Source organism: Falco naumanni, chromosome 7, assembly GCF_017639655.2.
Source record: "Falco naumanni isolate bFalNau1 chromosome 7, bFalNau1.pat, whole genome shotgun sequence".
Classification (NCBI taxonomy): domain Eukaryota; kingdom Metazoa; phylum Chordata; class Aves; order Falconiformes; family Falconidae; genus Falco; species Falco naumanni.
In genome coordinates this window covers 37,144,390-37,161,227 of record NC_054060.1, presented here as the reverse complement: position 1 = coordinate 37,161,227, position 16,838 = coordinate 37,144,390, and the positions used below count along the sequence as shown (strand labels likewise).

Here is a 16,838-nt window from a genome sequence, read left to right as displayed (position 1 = left end):
AGAGGTTAGTTTCTGGCCAACAACTCAAATCATACGTCATACCACAGTTTTGGATAAACAATGAGCAAAACAGACTAGAAGAGTTATCATGAAAGGGCTAAACAGAGAGAAATGATAATGATGAAATGTTGATTTGCCCCTGTGTGGCAGATTAAGGAACCTGTACAGAGCGGATGTCACATATTTTTTAGCAGTGCATGTACCCAAATTTGCTTTTGGCAAACATTGCTTAGCTGCTGCTGTTTTTCATGAAGTCAATGAAGACTGAGTTAGATAATGAGCTGGCATGCACTTTTGAAATGTTTACTGTGTTCCTTAAAGTAAGGGGAACATGCTGGTTCTTAAACTAATTTGGTTTTTGTTGTTGGCTTCCCCCATCTCTCCTCTACTACTCTGTTCTCCCTGTCTTTGGAATAAACAGAAAATGATTTAATCTTTTGATACTTTTTTTTTTTAATTATACAACTGAAGAATCGGTAGTTTCCAAATGGCAAACAACTGAGCCATGTCAAGAGCCATGTTAATCTCATGTGTTCACTCCGTTGTTAACAATGAAGGAAGGGGGATGGGGAGGACAAAATAAATTCTGTCTATTCTGGCCTAAATGCAGGACGTGAACAAGGAGAGACTCCACAAACAATGTAGTCTTTTTCTTCTGGTGGGGGAGGTGAAGGGGAAGATGATGGTAGCAGCACTTTTGTGGAAGGAGAAGCTGCACCCATCTTGCCAGTCAATACAGCATTCAGAAAGTTTACATGGTGGGAGGAATTTCCCACCCATTGTTAACTAGGAACTTGATTTGAAAATGCAGTTTTTAATTAAAATTGGCACTTCCAAGCTTCATGCTGGCATCCACCATCTTGCTAAACACTGAGCTCATTTGTGGTTCCAGCAGTTTGCAAACGCACTCTCAGAGGTGACAAACCAATTCCCATCCTGCCACCCTTACTCAGTCCTTAGTCCCCATCCTGTCATGAACAAATGGGAAATTTACTCCAGTAATACAAAGCAAGGACTGTAGGATGTGGCCTCATTTGGCTAGAATCCACAAATCCCAGTCTTTATTACTTTTAAGGCATTATTAACGGAACAGAATTCTTCAGAAATGTTCAGAGGAAAACAGGGTCAGTTATTTTCGAGGCTTCTACATGCTTCACTTCACTCAGATATCCACAATCATCATTATAGCTAAAGATCCCACTGCTTAACTTAGATTTCACTCTCTTCCAATCTATACTCTCGGGAAACAGTATTCAAAAATAGAAAGTCTAAAATATTACCAACAACAACCAAAATCTATGGATAGATAAGATGCAGAATTTTTCTGTTTCATGTGAAAGGCCAGAACAGCTTGTTTGTTTTGTTGATTTAATGAATATATTAGCGTTTGCAATGCATTCTGACTTGAGGGATCTCAAATGAAAAGCCTAGTTACAGCTCTGCTGAAGAAACCAGTATCTTCACTGAGTAAGAGATCACATCTCATTATTTAGGATTTTTTTCTAAATAGCCCTTTGGGGAAAAAAAAAAAGAAAAATTATCTTTTTTTTCTAGCTTTGCATATTCTCAGATCTTGAAGGACAAGCTGGGAAGGTGATTTTTCTGGGTTTTTTTTAATTTTATTTGGATAGATGTCTTTATAATGTCTAACATTGTTAGTTTCACTACAAAGGATTTCACTTCATCTTACAGTAGAAGCAAAATATGATGCAAATTGAATAAAGGAATTCACAAGACTACCCAGTTCATGTGAATACTAGCTAGCAAAGCAAGCTGTTGTTGGCTTTTGAAAAATCTGTCAACAATTAAGCTCATCAAAAGGAAATTCATAAGCCGATTTAGCAGAAATGTCTCACAAAGCCTGAACACTGTAAGGTACATTCATGTAGTCAGCTCAGTTAAGGTTCTATTCATGAACAAAAGTAATTACTAAAGATTCATATATTTGTACTAAAAGCTTGCTGAACGTACAAATCCAAATATAGAAAGAACCTCAAGATTTCTAAATTACTGCAATTTGGAGCCATTTGCAGAATGATCTTCCAACAGGAAGAAATCCATGTTCCAGACCTTCTCACATTATTCTGAAAAATGCCATCTTTCAAAAACTAGTACAAAAAAATGAAAGATATCTAGTGTCCATTTACCAACTTACATCTTATGCACTTCTGAAAAAAAAAAACAAAAAACAAAAAACAAATCCAGACCTTTGTTACTGCATTTAGAACATTCTGTAGTCTTTATTTAAGTCAGAGGACAAGGTCTCAAGAGGGTTCTACAGAGCATAAGAGTTACTCAGTCCTGACACCAAAGCAGGTAAGTCAACAAAAGAATGTATCTGCACTGCAGACTCTGCCCATCTCCCAAAATCCAGTGCACACAGAGTACTGTGAAAGAAGTGACAGTCTCATGATTTGTCCAAATTGTCCTTAGCAATCTAAAGAAGTTTCTCCAGGAAATTACAGGCTTTATTATGGAAATTCTCCCTTCACTGCCTGTTAATTTGATTAGCAGACTCCAGTTTATTCAGAATTTTGCACGTATACACCACTTGACCAGATCTGACTCATCACACATGCCCTGTGATGAAGATTTCATTCTGGCTTCTTCCAGTAATGAATGTGCGTTGATTTTGTAAGATCCTGTTCATGACCTTAAAGCTAGTTCATAGGGTCAGACCTTTCATTTTTCTTTGTTCAGCTATTACTTTCTACTGCTGCTCTTTCCTTATTCAACCTCCAGTGTTGCAGGAATAGGACTTGGCTGATACTTCTTTGCAAAATTCTTTGCCTTCTGATCTCAGGAATTTGGAAACTCTGTGCTTCAGAGTGTCTGATTAAGTCTGGAGTAGGATTCTGTCCTTAATCTAGCATTCAGCAAATGTTTCAGCTTTGGTATGAGACACCTTATAAGAACAGCACCAAATAGATTTATATTGTATTAGAAGAAATCTATTGAGAAACAACTGCTACGCTCTCTTTCCACATTTCTAGATGACACTTGCTCAGTGGCTACTGAGAAACTACTGTGAGTTTCCTTTTACATATGAGCACAGTGCAGATACTGCCAGAAAAATTCAATGTAGAAAAGACTGTACTAGAAGGTTTAAAATACAGTAGTGATTGGACCATTACTCCCCAAATAAATAGTCCTACACTTAACTCTAGAGTATTTTGGGCTGACTTTAAAAAACAATCCAAGTATTAAGGTAAAAGTCATGTAGGTGTGAAACAAACAATTTCCTCCCCATCCTGTAGAGATACTACACATTAGCTGTACAGCTATGATTAATCATAATGCTGCTCATCATTCCAAATCAGACTGGGTGATTTTTATAGGCATCTGTTTTCTTTCACATTTACCACATACATAGATGTAGTGTCACTATTACAGAGATTTGACTCATCCAAAAACATCACAAGTCAACCACTAAATCAGTGAGGAATATGCAGCCCATTAGAAGCCATAGATAATACAAGATCCATATGGCCTTGGGGCAAATTACCGAATTTGCCAGGCCATCAAGCTCCCTGCGTACTTGCTGGAGATGAGGTGGTGCTCAGCAAGCAAGCCTTCTGATCAGCAGGCAGCCACAAAACTCATGGAAGCTGGTGGACATAACTATCTTCTACTCAGCCTAAGTGAGGCAGCAAGAAAATACTCCTTTTGTTTAGCAATAAATATAACAATAGAAGCTACAGGCTAAATCACAAATTGGCATGACAAGACTGGAGGAGGAGCTGGGCTGTGCAGCCTGAGGGATCTTCCCCAGAGTCAAATGCAGAAATGGGAGTTGGACTTTGCTTGTTACAACAACTACTCCTTGTCAGAAGCAAAAAACATGCAGGACCACAAGAAGGCAGTCCAGAGATGGGTCCACAGAGGCTAGTGAAGACAGCAATATGGCCCACAAAGAAAATGAGAAAGCTTTTTGGGCAAAGTGCTGGCTGCTGGAGGACTTGGAACTGAATGGAGAAACACTTAAGGGTGTTCAGAGAAATTATGACTAATGGAATATGATTTTCATTAAGTAGGACTGTCTCAAGGACATATCTGACGGTTATCACAATCTCTTCCCTGCAGCAGTAACCTGTGAGGCCCATGCACTGGGTAGCTACTAGGACTAAGGGGGAATAATCTGGAGGGTGAGACCCCAGAGGGCTTCCTTGCAAAGTTGGTAGTGTCAGCAGGGCAGAGATGCGTCCCTGCCACACTTTCCTCTAAATGACCTCTTAGCATGTTAGGTAAGATGTTCTCCAAGAATTAGAGTTAATTAGACTGTACCTGCTGTGGCTGAGAACACAGACTGGAGAGGTTATTTCAAACCCATGCAGGAGAGGGGAGAGCACACTCACCACCAGCCAGGCACAGAAGGCAGCCTCAGCCATCTTAATGGTAGGTAGGATGACACAGTAGTACAAGTGTCCAAAAACGTGAATACGGACACCAAACCACTCAGGATTTGCCTGTGAGAGAATAAAACTGTGCCAAGACTGAGGGAGCAGGGGCCACTGATCAGACCTGGCAACCAGACTGCCGCCGATCCCAGCCGCGAACAGGGACACTATGGCTACCTTGGCAGCCATGACAGGGCCGTGCTGTATCAGAGCCAGCGGTATGGCCAGCGGAGCCGCTGCTCCAGCCTCCACAATGCCAGTGGTTCTCTTCTGCTATGAAAGAGGGCCTGGGCTGCAAGAACAGGCCACCAAAGACACAGGGAATTCATACCTGACCCTTCCTGCCACCCTTCTCCTCATATGATACCTCTCCATGTCATACTCCTTGACCCCAAAATGTCCTCACAACCAGGAGGACTCAGCATCAAGTATCTGCTCTAATTGGGACAGCTTATGTTCAAATCCGAATTTGAAGAAGTGGGAAGTCCACCCTTGAAGTACTTTCCTGAGAACATGGTTATTACCCATTCTGAAGCAGCCTGCCAGCACATATCAGCACGGGGTACCTGCGTACATCCCACTTTGGGGCATCATATTCCCCAGTCTCTCCATGGGTCAGTTACTTCACGCTTCATGCTAGATGCAGTTGACTCTCACTGACTTCACTAGGTATAGATCAGATATCTGATGGAAATTCATAATGGAGTATGATTGACTAAAGGCTGGAGGAGTTATTCAAGTAATTTTATGAGAGAATGCCCATGTGCTGATTGCTGCATACCAAAATGCAAACAACAAACCAACTCCTAGCTCCAAACCCCTATTTTATCTCTGAATTTAGGTATCTTAACCCAAGTGACAGAAAGCGAATATGAATTTGTTCTCTTTAGCTTTTCCTACCGACTTTTCTCGGAATTTCTCTATTATGCATGCTATGTGATGGTATGTCTCCCTGCCCCCAGTCAGAGTAGAGAGCTGGATACCTAATTTTAAGTTGTTACCTTTGTGATGCTTTAGTGCTGTAAGTTTATTTCCAAACAAGTTAGGTTAATGTACTTATATTAGTACAATAGCATTGATTTTTTTCAAAATACCTATTTGACATTTAAGCTGTGTGCAATTGTTTGCAGCCTACTGACATAGCAGAGAGATCCGATTTGCAGAAAATTGTCTCCTCCTGCAAATTTTCTAAGAAATATCTCATATTGAGGATATTAAAAAAAAAACAAACTCTGAACATTTTCTTAAAGCTTGGTACTTATGAAGGAAAGGCAAAACAGATTGGAGCAACTAAAGAACACAGAGAAGGCAAGCAATTTGTGCTAAGGCAGTTAGGAAATCACAAGCCTAGAAAGAGCATGCAGAAAACTAGCTGTGCTCTGCCAGTGCTACTGAACAATACCCCACTGCACAGCTTTTTAAATAGTTTCTAACATTTAGTCCTTTTTAAACATGTAATTGTGCTGTGGATATTAATTTCTTCAGATCAGAGTACATTTATTCTTTTAAATATTTGGTCCATCTCTATTGTAAGCTCTTCTTAAGACAGCTACAAAATATTGCTAATATTTTTGAGTTAATAGTGTGTTTAGAAGGTCATGTCAGGTTATTGCTGGGAGGATTAAAAGATTTTCTTTCCTCCAGAGCCCTTTGTTATAAGAAACCAAGGAAATTTAAAACAGGATTTATTCCTTCGAACCAGGACAAACCAACAGAGTACCGTGGCAAGAGCATGAAGCAAGAGCACTTTGGGCCAGGAAATTTACAAAGAAAGCTTTCTTCAAACTCAAAAGTTAAGCTGCAATTTTAAAACTCTGAATGGTTCTACATTAAGGGCAGCAAAAGACAACTGGTTTCACAGTCATTCACACTTACAAGTCCTCTTTCAAAGGACTTTGGTACAATACCTGGTAAGCTAGTGGCTGTCACTAATACAGGTGGATGTTTCTGGCACATATAAGCTTCATTTGGTACTTGTCAAGCCAAGCCCTGTTGGCTGCTCCCACTGTCACCAGCAAGAAGAAAGGACAGTGATGAGCATCAGCAATGACTGCAAGGTGGTTCCGTGGAGAAACAGGAAAGACAGGCAGGAAGGAAGAAGAGAAAAAGGAAAATCCAGGAAAGTTTGGTCTCAGATGTCAAAACAAATCTATTGCCAGATGTAATGAATTTTCCCAACAGATGTTACTTAGAAACTAACAAGACTCTCAAGCCTTAGGATCATGCCTGTAGGAAGTTTTAAGTCTGGTCTGCATCTTTATATATGTGCTGTCATTATATTAGACAAATGCTAATATACAGTAATGATGAGATCAGGGTGAATGGTAGGTCAACTGAAGTGAACGTGCCCTCTGACTTAACCAGTTTAAAATTGAAATGCATCAGCCTTATGAAGTGATTGTTGATGTCCCAAAATTCATTGCTCAGAATGTAATTTATTTGGAATACATCAAAACCCATTAAATCCTACCCCTACCAAGCAAGGCATTAGGTATCGTGGTGTTTTCTGTCCTTAATCTTTCAGACTGATCTCTCAAATACACACAGCTTAGACCTCGCTTTCTACACGCACCTTATCCTGAAAAAAATTCTACTTAGATTTTTTTTTTAATCTCTATCATTAAAGCGATCTTAGCGTGGCATTCACTTCTAAACATTGCATCAAACTGGCTTTTTGAGCAACTGAAAGCAAGACCATTGGTCGCATGCTCACATTCTGCTGGAACTGGGCCTATATATATTCTGACCATTTCCAAATGAATGTGTCATGCCGTAATGGATATCCTGACAAAGAACTGATGCAACAGCACTGACAGAAATATTTATATGTATATTTTAAAAGACTTCACCAACAGGTGGCTTTCATCTACTACACAGCATTTCTAGCTTAGCTACTGCAGCATTGCGAACAGATATTTTTAAGCATCATCAATATGATTACTCTAGAATTTACTCATCATAAATCAGCATACTGCAATGTCCTTTCTGGTGGGCAGTTAATATATCCTGCTTCCACAGTTCATCTATATAATAGTTCACGTGAGGATGAATGAGCTCACTTCTATTTGAGATGACAGCTTGATGCAGCATTTCAAGGCTTAGCCTAACTTGCCCTTACTTGAGGTCAGGCAGCAACCAGTCCCAGAAAACATGTTTGTTAAATGTGACTGAAAACAGTTTAGCACTTGCATTAAAGTATAATTAAACATGAACAGTGTGCCTTGATGTTGTTTAAATGAATGACACATTCCATGCCCAGAGGAGTTTTCAGCCCAGTTTTGTGACAGACAAAACATAATAATTGATCCAAGAAGAAATTAATGAAAAGAGTGCCAAGAGGTTAAATAAGCTATCATTCCGACTGAACAGTATTTTATGGTGTTACTCGTATAATATACCTCAACAAAGAAGGTGGAGCTCAGTCTGATCCAGCACGCCTCCACTGAAACAGCTGGCACGAAATATCAGATGGGCTTGTGAGCAGCTTCCTCTGGAGAGCTGTTACATAAGTACAGGGACTGTAAACAAGAAAAAAAGAGAAAGAAATGGAAAATTAACTAGATAAAAACTTCAAGGGAAAAAAATTATATGCATCTACCTTTGTAATTCTAACCTAAACTAAAAAGGAAACCTGAGTTTCCCCTCAGCTATGTAAACTCTCTAATTTAAAAGAGCTTTTCACAGCAGATTTTTTTCCCCAGTTTGGATCAGCTAGATGTTTCCTGGAAACATGGAGCAATTGGTAATGTTGACTTCTCTACCTAGAAGTTTCTCTTCCCTCTCTAAATCACAATGCTAAGAACCCTAAGCCAAATGACCCCAGAAACACCCCACAAAAACAACAAAAAAAAAAAAAAAAAAAAGACACTGGGGAGTAGGTGAACGCTTAGAGAACTCCAACTTTTATTTGGGTGCTTAAGAGGAACTGTCTCCTTTTCTATATGAGCTGGAGGCAGCTGAAAGACGGGACAGGAAGGGACAGGCTAGGATGCCCAGCTAGGAGACCAGAGCGCACTTCATGTTGTGTGGTACTTAAAACATGGAGGGGGAAAAGGGATACGGGGGGCAGGGCCCACATCCTTGTTCAGCGGCCATCTCCTAATGCCTCGTTGTGTGGGTCCAAAACAAGGCAGGCGGCAGAGGCTCAGCAGATGCAAACACCCAGGACAGATGCTACTACACCCTTCTCCTGCACCAGAGCGGGGAGCCTGCCCTCCTCCACCTCCACTGAGACACACCAGAAAGGCAAACCCGTGCTGCTGCAAGCAAGCCCAGTGCTCAGAAACACTACGCCCTTCTGAGCCTTGCAAGCTGGGAAAGCCTGGATAGGGAAGGAACTGCGCCTGGATATAGACGGGCCTAAATCCAGATTTTGACCCAATGAATCTCCAGATCAGCTTCTGCCCAGCTCAGTTCCGTTTCCTACAGGAGATACTCATCTCATCTCACTTTGGGGGTCTGGGATATGATGTCTGCAGCTGAGGCAGCCCCCTTGGCTCCTGAAGACAGCGGAGAGAAATGGGCCATTTCAGGGCACGCTTCATCTGGCCTATTCAAGACATATGTTTCCAGAGATGCTCTATACCACAGAAGTGTGTCCATTTCCCCAGATATGGTTATGAATGGAGTCTAAAAACCTGGTTCAGAAGCAGGACCATATTTAGCTAACTGAATCCCAGCTTCTGATGGCTTCATTTCCAAGCGACATTCCCAAAGTGCCCACTTCCAGGTATGCTCAGAACAGGCTCCTCCAGTCTTAATAGCACTTCCCAATTTAGCATCTGTCAAATGAGATTCTTCATTATGCATGGAGTTCAGGCATTAAATTCAGAAGACTGTACTAGAAGGGCTAGAGTCAGCACTACAAAATACAATTCTTGTGCATCTAAGCTAGATTCTAAAGGGCACCTGACCACAGCAGCTCTGCCTTGTACCTGGCCCGTGCCGTGTGAGGGAAGACTAGTTTGAATGGCCAAGAAGAGATGGCTCAGCCCCAGACAGCTGATGAGGTTACTGTGCCCGAGTGTCCCCCTCGCCCTCCCTGTGGTGATATTTGAGCTGTTCATAAACCAGCTGCTGAACCACTGGCGTTATTTAGCACTTTAAGGGTGGGGTAAACAGCTAGAGGTGATAACCACATGAGCTGTCGCAAGCTGGCAGCAACACATAAATCAATCAGAGGCCCCAGGCACACTGAAATGGGATACACAGACAGCAGCAAACTAAGCAGGAAGCTGCTTAAGCTAGCCAGTGGAAACACAAAGACAAGTGCAGTATAAGATCACACACACACACACTTACAGACTCTGCAACCCAAGTGTCAGGGCATTCATAAATCTCAGCCTCAGTTTCCTGTTCTTACTCTGCTGAGAGATTTTCAACCTACATCTTCCAGCAGAATGTCAGCCAAGAAGCTGCCACAGCGGGCTGCCAGTGTCCTGCCCGCCCCCCATATACACACACCTTTTTAAAAAAAAAAAATAATTCACTTTCTAGATGTCTAGTACGCTCAACAGAGAGAGATCTACCTCTCTTTCCTCTGTAGTAAATGTCCTAAAATAGACTTTCTAGAAACTATTCTTTTTCTTACCCTCTGAATACTGCATAAGGAAAACACAGCAGGAGGGCATCAAGTACAAAAGCCTCAACCCTGGCTACTGTTACAGATTCTCCTGGGTAAAAGATTTTTTTCATCCACCAAAACAGGTGGAAGATCTAAATCAAAATCTCCTGTCTGAAAGGTAAGAACCTTAATGAACGGTTGATTCAACACCACAAACCAGGCCTTTTTATCATTAAATTGTATATATTCTCTACATATACTTTTTGCTGTAACCTCAAGTGGAACAGGAAAGAAAGGGGATGAGAACACCTTTCAGTTTTAAGCTGTGGGCTACAGACCCAGGGATTGATGTAGTCAGGACTCAGGCAGGTGGCACAAACTCAAGAATAGACCGATGGCTCCTATGGGAATTTCACTAGCAAAAACTAGCCCAGAAAGAACTGACACAGGAGGGAAGAAGGTATGTGGGAAGGCAGAGGAATGCCAGTGACAACTAGAGACATCCTTAAGTGCTAAAGAGGCATTTAAATGTAATTCCTCCCATTAACCTAGCCCACTAGCTCGGTGGTTCAATTGCCTGCTACGAATTGTGCTATGCTGCCAGAAAGCTGCATATCTATGGGAACAGGTGTAGAATTTCAGCCATCACCTTCTCTGCACCGAGCACTTATTTTCTTGGGATGAAAGAAGCAGCTGCAATGGGCAGAAAAGTAAAAATATCATGCCTGTTTATACATTCTTTTCATAGAGTTTGGAGAGCACTTCCCCTCTCATGCTCAGCACTGGCAGATAATGCGACTTCCCTCTAGAACCACATGCACTGTGTATACGGGTTGAGTCCAACATTAACCTACAGAGCCATTCTAAGTAAAAACACATTAAAGAGAAGTGTACTTAAAAATAGAGTTGTAATCATGTACTGTACTCAGTGTGCTTAAATAGAGCACGTAACATAGTTTAGCGTAATAACCACTCGCTACTCAGGTTTCTAACACAAAGGAAGATATAGAATGGAATTACATTTCGGCCTGGAACTAATTCTGGAGTACAGCCAGTCCCATGCAATCCATAAAAATTCCTGTGTCAAAATGATGTGTCCTGTTGTCTTGATGCCTTCATCAACATTTCTGAGTTTCTCATTTCTCTGATATCCTCCACGTTAACAAACTTACACTGAACATACTTAATCTAACTGCACCACCACCACAGCTCTGTTCAGGAATCCACTCCTTTGCAATTTTTATATCAGCATATGCAGTAGCAAATGCTTTCTCAGTATAGCTAGTTCTCTTCTGTATAAATTGCAGAATCATTTGAAAAGGTAGTGAAAATGCAAATATTGCAAAAATTTCCCTTTCACCTACAACCACCTTAACAAGTCACATTCTCTACCTATAAGCCACTGATGAACTCAATACAATAAAGTAATAGTAATACCTAGCTTTCTTGTAAATAATCCTAAATTACAGAGTTTGCAATAATCATATAGGCCTTCAGAAATTAAATTAGCACCCCCTTGTTATATACTTAAGCTTCCGGGTGTCCATTCAGGCTTCCCATCTGAACTGAAATGAGATAATCAATTTTTTTGTTTTTCCATTTCCTTCAGTTATTTGCATGGGAGAATCAGAATGACAGTATGCCAGAGTGTATAGAATAAAGGTAGGATACACAAGGGACCAGCACTTTCATAAAGTCTCTCCTAATCTTCTGAAAAGCCACTGAAAGAATGAAAAAACTAATCCACATTATAACATAGTAAACCTTCTTAAGATTATTAAGTAACCTCTGCACGCCTGGTGGGGTATAGGTTCCTCCTTCCTTCAGCTGTAAGCTCCAGCCAGCAGATGGTAGATGCTCTCGATCAGAAAAGCAGCAAAGTGCACCTGACAAGGGAGGAGTCTTGCCAGAGGATGCGTGCGATGACATATCTGCTTTCCCCTGGCTGGTGCACCAGCCAGTGGAGGATTTGATCCAGCAAGATAGGAATGCATGGTTAGAGACCTCCAGTTGTTAGAGACTGAATACATATGAGGCCTAAGATTTTTGAAGCCAAATTCCTATTAAAAACAATAGAAATTTGGGTGTACAAATCCCTTAGTCTCTGTCCAGCCAAAGCAATTCCTCTCCCCCCAGCCTCTAGCTGCTACCCATTGGTTAGCACTGCTGGTACAATTTTTTAGAAGGATTTCTTGCACAAAGAGAGACACTTATTAAAAACAGAAAAGAATGTGTTATGCCTCTGCAGCCAGAATCATAGTTTAAAAATCTGTGGGCCGGATTTTCCTGAATGCTCAAAATGATACAAAACAGTTATAAACCCATATGAGCCACCTAAGCTCAAGTATAATATGGCTGGTTTTCATCTCCAGTGATTCAAAGGAGGTATGTTTACTACTGCAACTGGCACAGCACACTTCCTGAACAGACAAATAAAATAAATAAATAATATTTTCATTAATATATTTTCCTCTTTAAACACTTTTAACCATTATTTATTGGTTCAGAGGCTATGATTCACTTTAGGATAACTTAATATAAAACCAAAGTATTTTCATCTTATTTTACAATTATCCTCTTTTGTTATAAATAGCCATCGAGCTGATGACTCAAGAGCAATACTCTTGAGATCCCTCTTCCGCCTTCCCATTTCACTTTACAGCTGGATTGACTAAAATACAAGGAGTATAGTTACCTTTTTTGAACTAACAAGGTGCAATTCTTGTCTCTGTCCAAGGTGAATTTCACCCCAGGAGGACCAGCAGCTTAGCGCATATTTGTGACCAGATCCTGAACTATTTGTACAAGCAGTTCTATTAGTTTCTATTTAAGTAATGTGACTTCAGTTAGATATTTGTGCATTTGCCAGGAGTTAAAGGGGGTGGAAATAAAGCAGCCATTTAAAAACTTTTTTAAAGTGGTTGGAGGACAAGTCAGCTGATGAGTATGTTTATTGCTCTTAAATAATTTGGAAAGCAAAGAGGGCCCATTTCAGTGTTGGAAAACCTGTGACTGAATAGACCAGACTACAGGTAAATTGCTGTGTTTTGGGTTTTTGGTTGTTTTTTTGTTTTGTTTTGGTTTTTTGTCTGCTCCATTGATGACTATCATGGCAAGATTATTTCTTTTCTGTTACAATTCTTTCCAAGATGAACAAAGACATTCATTGTCAACCCAGTGTCATAGGGTGTTAGCTGCCTGCCTGCCAGAAGCAAAAATCCATGATATTACAGACATACTGCCAAGCTTCAGCTAGTGATCCAGTCATTGCCCAATGCTGTTCGTAAGCTCTAATAAAACTGTCAGGTGTGACTCAGACCAGACCGACCAGAAGGGACTACCGGCTCTAGGGAAGGGCTGGGGGAAGCAGGGACACAGGTAGTATTCTGGCCAACATTCCTAACGGAGGTGAAAAATAAAACACGTCAGACCGTTCTGTTTAGATCCACGTTTATGGCCTACAGGTTAAGTGAGAAACAGAAGATAGGATCTCAAATTTAGTAAGATTGTGACACATGCTGTACAGCACGCTCCTAAAGCTTTCATCAGTAAACCAGTAGAAGAAAGTTCTGCAAAAGACATTACTATATGATTCTTGGATGAAAACTGTCTTGTTGCTTTGTTTTGAAAAGATTGACTAAAGCCCAGTTAGAAGTAGAACAATGGAATATTAAGGCACACTTCAAATTTGCAGGTCATCCAGCTGTGAAGAGTAGAAAAACCTTCACAGGACAGGTTCAAAGAGTTGTCAATTAATCATTGCCTGTGAAATTGGTGAGATGAAATAAAAAGACAAGTTCTGCACCTCAGCAGGAAAATCAAATGCACAATTACAAAGCAGAGAAAAGCAAGTTAGCTACAGAACTGCAGAAAGGTCTTAGATACTGAGTTAGCAGTATAATTCTCTTGCAAATATGGCATTTTATGAGAGGTAATCAGTCCACACCTTTTGGCAATAGTGATGCCTCAGATCAAAAATACAGTTCCATTTTTAACAATATGTTTCAAGATTTATGTAGACAATCTGAAGAGTCCAGAGAAGAGCAACAAAACAAACAAAAAGAACCCCACACCAGGTTGGAATATATGATCTAGGAAGAAAAGCTGAAAGATTTGGGTTTGTTTAGTCTAGAAAAGAGACTGAGGGAAGACATAAGTTTTCAAATATGCAAGATGATGTTCTAAATATGACAGTGATCAACTGTTCTTCATGACCAGGAAGGTTAGAAGAATAGTTACGCTTACCATGTGGCAAAAGAAGATTTGTTAGCTATTAGGACCAAATAACTAACAAAAACATCCATACACTGGAACAGCTCACTGAGGCTGGTCATGGAATCCTCATCACTGGAGCCCATTATGGAAAGATTAGACAAATCACTGCCAAAAATAGTCTTTGGCTCAGCCACAAAACAGAGAGATGGACTGGTCGCCCAAGCTCCCTCCCATTCCTACACTTCTATGATTTACTAGGGAATATGCAGTTTCTTGCACAAGCCACTCTTTTTAGGGGTTTAACAAGTCACACTGACTAACATATTGCATACAAAACCCTCTATCCTGATGCCAAGTATTTCAAACTATTTAAAACTTTACCACTGTAAAAACTGTTATGTTCTAGCAGGAAAATCCAGGAAGTAGTACTCTGCAATATTATCGTACTAAGGAAAAAGCCAAGTCATTTCAAAAGACCTTTCAAAACCTCATGTGTGACCACAGGACAAGGTCAGAAAAGGCCAATGACATTTCTCTGTCAGAAGGTAAGAAAACCTCAACACAATTGGGATTGTCACAGTCTGACAAAAGCCAATACACAGCAGGGGCTGAAGGCTACATGGAAATGGATTCAACACACTGTTATAGCAGAAACTCTCCAGTGTCCAACACATCCTGAGTCTAAAAACTAACATCTAATAAGCTAATATGTCTCAGAAGCTTTCATCCTGAAGCTATCTGGGGATGCTTATAATACTGAATACTGAATGCTGAATACTCAGAGGATCACATTAGAAAAGTGAATACTTATTGTTTGGATCAAACTATAATCAGTTCTTTGCACGAGCACACAGAAAGCACTTGTGGACTGTCAGCCCCATCAAAAAGCCCATTACAGACCCATAGACAGAGGCGTTGCTTCATACCATGCGTGGCACATCTACTACAGAGAACCCAACTCCTGTCTCAGACCTTATGTGCCATCAAGCAAAAACAAGAAAAAAGAAAGGAAGACTACTCCAAAAGAGTTGACAAGAATGAGAAGATAACATTAAAGCAAGCAGTACTACTGGCTATGGCAGGAAATACCCTCGGAAGAAGTAAGTGTGGTGACTCCACTCCACTCAGCTGTTGAAAGCATTAAGCCTAGAAAAGGCCTGCATAGACACAACAGCATACTGTTAAATTCAGGACAAAAATTAAGTAAAGCTAAAACCTTTAACACTTGAGAGACATTATCATCTCCACAAAAGAGCCACTGGAATAGCTATGCTGATCTGACGAAGCCTAATTCAGAAAAGTGCTTAAGCTCCTAAGTCTCACAAACTTCAATGGTATCCAGGCAATCGGCAAATAGTCTTGGTCAGAAAGATTCTCCTGAGTTATTTTCCCTCAGAAGCATATCATGAAAGCATCTGAAGACAGCCTGGAAGAATGTGAGCTACCTGTAAGGTAGCTCTTAAAATTCATAAAAACGATAGCCGAGGCACTGGAAGAAGCTCAGTTTTCTTGCTGCAATTTTAATGCAAGTTTCTGCAAAACATCTTTCGTTTTAGGACATTTCTACATACAGATTCTGTTTTTCAGAGATCCCATTCCTGCATTCCTTGCAAACCCAAAACACCCGCTGACATCATTAGGCAATGCATTGGCATCAGAAACACGGGACTAAGCCAACAGAGGTTGCGGGTAGCCAAAACTGCACTGGAGACAGTTTGTCCCAGTTCGGTCAAACAGCTGGGTCACAAACTGTGAACCTCCTAGGGTCCTAGAAGACCCCACTCCCCATTACTGCTGGCAGCTCTCTGAGAAGCTGATCCACCCATGCTCAGTGCAGATGGCCGTGCTTTTTCCCTCCTCAACCCTCACAAGCTAGGACCCAGCAATCCCTTCTCCTACGCTTAGGGAAGAGCTATTCCCACTCCCTGGCCCAGCCCCACTCCCATGCTCCCTGGCCCCACTCCCGGAACCAATTCATATGCAATGGGCTACACGTCCTGCTGGTGGAGAAGGGCTAGGAGGGACTGTCTTGAAAAGATTTAAAATCTTATTAATGAATACAATACGAACTTCAAAGTCCTACTGGGGAGCAGTATTTGTGTAATGGCAAGAAAGAAAAACAAATGTATCTTGAATCCTGACACTACTAAAGGCAGCAGAGGGAAACACCCAGGGAGCCAGGATTTCAATCAACAATTGATTTGAGTACCCATTCTTGTAGTGGATGGAAGGAATCTGCTTGAGAGAAACATAGGAAAGGAAACTACAGATGGAAGGAAAACAGAGATCACAAAGGCAAAGGGCAAGGGCTGAAAAAAAGCCAGAGTGAATTATAACAAAAGCAGCTAAAACTTGAAGCCATGTTAGTTAAAAAGGGGAAAAAGCTTTGTTAGTATTAGCTAAATAGGCCTCCTGTGAAAAGTCAATGAGCCACTAATTTTCTGTTATTTGTACTTTGCTTGAAGAACCTTTCTCATCCTTTTACAACCTACCATATAACCCAATGTATATAAAGTGCAGGGAAGCTGCAGATTCAGGACTAACTCTGCTTTCAATCTGGCAAAAGAATTTTGACCATTAGCTTTCAGGGAGGGAGCAAATCCAGCCCTTGAAGCAAGAAGTCTCTTCTTCACATAATCAGGGTCAGTTGCCCCCATGCAGCT

The 16,838-nt window shown here is 40.9% G+C and overlaps 1 long non-coding RNA gene across 2 annotated transcripts in view; it reads right to left on the bottom strand.

Moving 5' to 3' along the window:
• The window catches only part of LOC121091759, a 166,996-nt gene that overhangs the window by 130,610 nt on the left and 19,548 nt on the right, over positions 1 to 16,838 (bottom strand). For both annotated transcript variants that reach the window (XR_005829030.1, XR_005829031.1), the window contains exon 2: positions 7,796 to 7,915. This is a non-coding gene — a long non-coding RNA (uncharacterized LOC121091759). The remainder of the gene's footprint in view (positions 1 to 7,795; positions 7,916 to 16,838) is intronic.